Genomic DNA, 6,810 nt, shown 5'->3' with positions numbered 1-6,810 from the left:
CTTTTTACAGAATAAGACTCAGAGATAAGGGGTCTTGCCAAGGCCACGTAGCTAGGAAATGGCAGAGCCAGGATTTGGACCAGGCCATCCGGCTCCTCAGCACGTGTGTGGTCCCAACCTAGAAAACCAAATCATCTGGGCTGAGAGAGGATAAGTCAAACATCATCTCCGCGAGGGTGGGAATTTTGTGTGCCTTGTTCACTGCTGAATCCCCAGTGCCTAGAACAGGGTCCGGCACAAAGCAGTACCCAGTAAATATTTGTCAAATGGAGGAATAAATGAATTAAAATAAATACTAAATTTTCACCCGGTTTTTATTGTTGTTAATAGTAATAGTAGTTGGACACTGTGGTACAACTACTTTGGAAAATAACTTTTCTTTAAAAATTAAATATATACCTACCACATGATCCAGACATTCCACTCCTAGGTATATACACTAAAAAAATGAAAACATATCCACACAAAGACTTGTACATTGATGTTCATAGCACCTTTATTTGTATAATTGCCAAAAACTGCAAACAACACAAATGTCCATCAGTGGGTGACTTGATAAACAAATTGTGGTGACTTGATAAATAAACTATTCCACACAATGGAACAGCACTCAGAAATAAAAAGAATAGGCTTCCCTGGTGGCGCAGTGGTTGAGAGTCCGCCTGCCGATGCAGGGGACACGGGTTCGTGCCCCAGTCCGGGAGGATCCCACATGCTGCAGAGCGGCTAGGCCCGTGAGCCGTGGCCGCTGAGCCTGCACGTCCAGAGCCTGTGCTCCGCAACGGGAGAGGCCACAACAGTGAGAGGCCCGCGTACCGCAAAAAAAAAAAAAAAGAAGAAGAAGAAAAAAAGAAAAAGGATGAATTATTGTTAAACATGTATGAATCTCAAAATAATTATATTGAATGAAAAAAGCCAGACATGAGAGTACATACTATATAATTCCATTCTAGAAAATGCAAACTAACCAACAGTGATAGAAAGTAGATTAGTGGTTGTCTGGGGTTGTGTGTGTGGAGGGGTGAGGGATGAAGCGTTTATCAAGAGGCAGGGGGAAATTTGGAGATGATGGATATATTCATTACCTTTTTAGTCATTATCTTCTTTTTTTTTTTTTGATGTTCCTGAGAACATACATTTTATTTATTTTTAAATTTTTATTTTTTTCATGGTTAAGCCATTCATTCTTCTTTTTAAAATGTATTTATTTATTTTAATTAAAAAGAATTTTTTGGGGGGGTCCCACTGTGTGGCTTGCAGGATCTTAGTTCCCTGACCAGGGATCAAACCTGCACACCCCTGCAATGGAAGCACGAAGTCTTAACAACTGGACTGCCAGGGAAGTCCCCTCTTTTTATTTTTTTAATTTAAAAAATTTTTAAAAATTAATTTATTTTATTTGTAACTTATTTTTGGCTGCGTTGGGTCTTCATTGCTGTGCGCGGGCTTCTTCTAGTTGCAGCGAGCGGGGGCTACTCTTTATTGCAGTGCACGGGCTTCTCATGGCAGTGGCTTCTCTTGTTGCGGAGCACGGGCTCTAGGCGCGGGCTTCAGTAGCTGTGGCACACGGGCTCACTAGTTGTGGCTTGCGGGCTCTAGAAGGCAGGCTCAGTAGTTGTGGCGCACGGGCTTGGTTGCTCCGCGGCATGTGGGATCTTCCCGGACCAGGGATTGAACCCGTGTCCCTAGGGATCTTAGTTCCCTGACCACGGATTAGACCTGCGCACGCTTGCAATGGAAGCACAGAGTCTTAACCACTGGACTGCCAGGGAAGTCCCCTCTTTTTATTTTTTAAGTTGAAGTATAGTTGATTTACAACATCATGTTAGTTTCAGGTGTACATCACAGTGATTCTGTTCTATATTCTTTTTCAGATTCTCTTTTTAAATTTTTTTTAAATTAATTTTTTATTGAAGTATAGTTGATTTACAATGTTGTGTTTCAGGTGTACAGCAAAGCGATTCATATATATCTCTATCTATCTATCTATATTTTTTTTCAGATTCTTTTCTTATATAGGTTATTATGAAATATTGAGTATAGTTCCTTGTGCTATACAGTAGGTGTCCTTGTTCCTTTTGGTCATTACTTGATTGTGGTGACGGTTTCACAGGTTTATACATAAGTCAAAACTCATCAACCGTATTCTTTAAATATGTATGGTTTCTTGAATGTCAGGCATATCTCAATAAAGCTTGGGGAAAAATAAGTCACAACTGTGTAATGCAACTGAGAACTTTTCCTCTACCACAATGGCTTCACCCATTGACCCCTAAAGGCATCTGAGTTTTCAATCTGAGGCCCAATAGACCATGAAGATATTTCTGCTTGGAGCCCTGAAGAGGCTTTTAAAAAGGAAAAGAAAAGAAAGCTGGCTTATTTCTGCTTTGGGGCCTGTCACATTTCTCTCCTGAGACCCTGGGCCCACAGGGGACCAATTTCTTGACTAGGGAAGAAAAAAATGAGAATAGGCATAGGAAAAAAAAGAAGCCCAGCAGATGGGAACATGGCTAGCTACCCCACTCACAAGTAGGCAGGAGGAGAGTGGATATGGGGGGAGGGTGGCTGTAGTTCTCCCAGGAAGCAGGGAGAAAGTCACTGCTGAGAGCGACAACGAGGAAGACGCTGTTAGAGAGGTTTGAGGAGAAGATCTGATACATCATCTGGGAGAGTCAAGGGACCAGGGGCAGAGGCAAAATTTGTTAGGCAGCATTCCAAGTCGGTGGGTATGAATTTAAGGCGAGAGCAGTTAGCATGATTGTGTATTTTTTTCCATCTGCACAGATGCAGGCATGCGATAGATGGAGCCTTAGATTTAACAAGGATTGTGGTTTTGCCAGATGAGTAGGGTGGAGAGGGGGAAGTGTGTAGAGGATGTGCGTAAGGGGGCGATTATAGTGGTTTGTCAAGGAATTTAATCTGTGTGAAGGTATGAGGGGGTGGAGGGGTCATGGAAACATGGTAGGGCTAATGGATTATCGGAGTTGAGCTTCTGAAGGGAGTGAACTAGAAAGACAGGTGACCGGTAAAGCGCAAGATGCATGAAACTGAGGTTCTAAAGAGGCTGTGGTGATTGAGACAAGGTCTAGGTGTGACCATGGGAGGGACACATAATACTGTACATCAACTATAATTTTCTTTTTAAATTATTGTTTTTTTTAAAAAGTGTTTTTTCAAAAGGCTACAAGCCAGGGGAATCCCCACCTCCACCTGGATGGGCTTGCTGTAGGTGTTTGAGAGCAGTTATGCACACTCGCGACACTGATGTGGATGGCTGGTCCTGGGATGCCATGGAACAGGCCTGTGTCAAAGGGAGAGGGAGAAGAGATGCTCCTTAAAAAAGAAGCATCTCATAGTGGATAGAGGACCAAAAGGAGCTGGGGATGTTGGCCACCACTATGAGCCCTGCAGTTGGGGTGGTTTTGAATCATGAGGAGTTTTGACCCCTCAGCCCATCCTATGGGCTCTACTTTCAAAACAGATCCATAACCTGCTCACTTCAGTCCCTCCACGGCCCCCATCCTGACCCCATCCACCTTCTCCAGCCCATTCCCATTGAATTAGCCTCCTGTCTTCCTGCTCCCACCCCACCTCCCACAGTCTGTTTCCCACACCCACAGCACGCAGCCACAGGGCTCCTGTGAACACCTGAGCCAGATCAGGGCCCTTACCTGCTCGGAACACTCCTGTGGCCTCACCTCAGAGTAAAAGTAAAAGTCCTCCCCTCCCCATGGCCCAGGAGGACCCTCACAGACTGCCCTCTCCCCCTTTTCTGATGTCATCATTTACCATTTACCCCTCCCTTCCTCTACTCCAGCCACAAAGGTCTCTAGCAATTCCTGGAACACACCAGGCACATTTCACCGCGGGGCCTTTGCACTGGATGTTCCTTCTGCTTGGAATGCTCTTCCCCCAGTATCCACATGACTTCCTCTCTCTCCTATTCAGACCTTTGCTAAAATGTCATCTTCTCAGTGAGGCTTCACCTGAACACCCTTTTGAGCAAACTGCCCTCATGTAGTCCTCAGCCTCCTTCCCTGTTTTATTATCTTCATAGCAGTTATCACCTCTGATACATATTTTTTTCCTTTTTTTTTTTTCTGATACATATTTTACTGATGTATTGTGCATCTTTCACTAGAATGGAACCCCTGGAAGGAGGGAATTTTTTCCTATCTGGTTCACCATTTTTATCCCAGATGCCCCAAAGAGTGTTAGCTCAATAAACATCTGATGAATGAGTGAATGACCCCAGGGTAAGGTCCTTAGAGGGGTGAAAACATACCCACTTTTGGCCCCCAAAGAGCCCAGATTCTAGTGAGGAGACAAAAATTAAATAACTGGTTGTTTTCACATGGCAATAAGAGCAAAGAGGGAGATAAATGGGAAGCCATGATTATAACTGTGTATGGTGACTAACTAGGCTGGGGTGCTCAGGAGGTGACATTTGAGCCAAGGCCTCTCAAATGAGGAGCAAAGATCTGGGAGAAGGGTGTTTTAGACAGAGGGAACAGCCAGTGCAGAGTCAGGAATGAGCTCTGGGTATCTGATGAACAGAAGGAGAACCCGTGTTTGTGCCATGTAGAGGACAAGTGGAAAGGCTTAGGCATGGATTTGGATGGGCCCACAAGGGTTGGATTACGCAGTTCGGGCCCTAAGGAGGGGAGGACTTGTTCTTTCACATGCTGCCCAGCTGTGGTGAATTTCAGTTGGTCTTTCCCCTCTCTGAGCCTCAATTTCTGAAATGGAGGTGGACCTGAGGTTCCCTCTGCTTCCAGACATTCTCAGCACTTCTCAAGACCACCCAACGTTGCAGGTGCTATTACCAACCTCCTACTGGATGAGGAAACAGAGGCCCCAGAATGCTAAATCACTTTTCCAAAGCCACAGAGTAAGTAGGTGCACCGTCCATATTTGAACGCTGGCAGTCTGACCCCAGGACTCATGCTCTTAACCTCCAAGGGATATTGCAGACCCCATCACCGTAACAGGCACTGCTGTGCACTGGTTATGTGTCTTTGGTGGCAGACAAATCCTGCTATATGCCACTTACAAGCGGTGGGATCCCGGGTAGGTCGCTAGCGTCCCCTGAGCCCATTTCCCCGTCTGTACGATGTGCACCCCAACATTTACCTCAACCAACAGAATACTTGGCTGGCCAGGAGGAATGAGGCGTGATTCCCAAACAACTGTGCGACTTTCTGTGAGGGATGGGGGGCGGGTATTGAGGGGCTGGGGATGTTTGGGGAAAAGGGACGCGGAGTCTTCCCGTTCCTTTTCTGCGTTGTTTCCTCCATTCAACTGCAGAGCAACTCTCGATCTCCCCCCTCTACCCCCCCCATTTTTTTTCCCCCCCGGGCTGGAAAGAGGTCGTGGTCCCTTTAAGTCCCGCCCCTCCCTCCCCCAAAACTTCCCAGTGTCTGCTCTCTTTTCGATCTCGGACGGCCGGCCAGGCTCGCCGCCGAACTGGTAGGGGCTGGGGGCGAGGGGTCAGGGAGGAGTGAGGGGGGATCCCAGGGAGGGGCCGCCCGGGGCCCGCGACCACGGCCCGTGTGCAAGGGGTGGGGGAGGGGCGGAGGCCGGGAGCGCGGGTGTGCAGATAACGCGGCAGCCCAGTCGCCAGCCGTGGGCGCGCTCGGGCGGCCAAGCTGCCTGGAACTTGCCGCGCGTGGGACGGTTCCGTCGCGTCCCGTCGGCGCGCGCCGGCGCGAGGGGCGTCCGGGCCCGGCGCGGGGGCGGGGAGGGGAGGGGCCCCTCTCTCCCCTCCCCCCACCGCATTCCTCTGACGTCTGGACCTCGCGACCCCGCCCTTCAGTCGGAGCCGCACCGCCTTAATTCCGTCGCACTGATCACGTGTTGGAGGCGCTGCGCCGTCCCCCATCTCCGTTCGGCCGGCCCTTTCGGATCTTTTCGGGGTGATTGGGAGCTGATTTACATCTCCACCAGCCCACTCCAACTTTCGTATCTCCTCAAACCCGCGGACCTACCAGGACTGTCCCACTCTCTTAGTGCCACTGACCCCATTTCAAACTTAGTTTCCACTAGGACCCCTATTTCGGGAACCCCCTTTCACCCGAGTGGAAAGGTTCCAGAGCATCTTTGGTGGGCGTCCCCGCATTTACCACGTCTATCTCCTCGCTTTCTAAGAGCAGCGTCCCCTCCTCCTCTCCCCCCTCCTCCGCCAGCAGGCAGCCCCATAAGTTTAAAGCCCTTAGGGCGGGATCCTAGGTCACCCCCCCAGCCCCGCCCCCAGGTTCCGGCTGTTGGGCGTCGTTGCACCTTAGAGACTTGGGAAGGTGTTCTCTGCGGGGTGGCCCTACCCGCCTCGGAGGAAACAAGGCCCGCCAGACGCTTAGAATACCCTCACTACTCCCCTTTGCAGAGTGCTGGCACTGTGCCGGGTGCTGTACCTGGCGCTTGGTAGGGTGGCCAGCTTCACTAAGGCCGAGGCAGAGACCACCGCTCCCTTGCTCACACAAGCACTTCAACGCTACGGAAAAAGCCACCAAATTGTGACGACCCAGAGTAGTAAGGGCTGTCGCGTGAGAACCATTGGCCTGAGCGATCAGGGGTTATTATGGGGGAAGCCGAGGGTCTGGGCTGGTAGGGACAAGGAACGCTTCTCAGAGTGAGCAGAGCACGAACAAGAGAAATTTATTCTTTAGCTCTGGCAGGAGGGATAGCGGAGAAAGTGTCCTAGGTGGAAGGGCCTGCTCGGGCCAAAGATCCAGAGGTGCGCGAAAGATCCTTCCCTTTCTGCAAACTGAAAGGAGTTATTTGTGGTTGAATTTAGTGGTAGAGTGGCGAAAG

Source organism: Monodon monoceros, unplaced genomic scaffold (genome assembly GCF_005190385.1).
Source record: "Monodon monoceros isolate NGI ecotype Baffin Bay Population unplaced genomic scaffold, NGI_Narwhal_1 Super_Scaffold_10, whole genome shotgun sequence".
NCBI classification, from domain to species: domain Eukaryota; kingdom Metazoa; phylum Chordata; class Mammalia; order Artiodactyla; family Monodontidae; genus Monodon; species Monodon monoceros.
Note: the sequence above shows the minus strand (reverse complement) of the source record.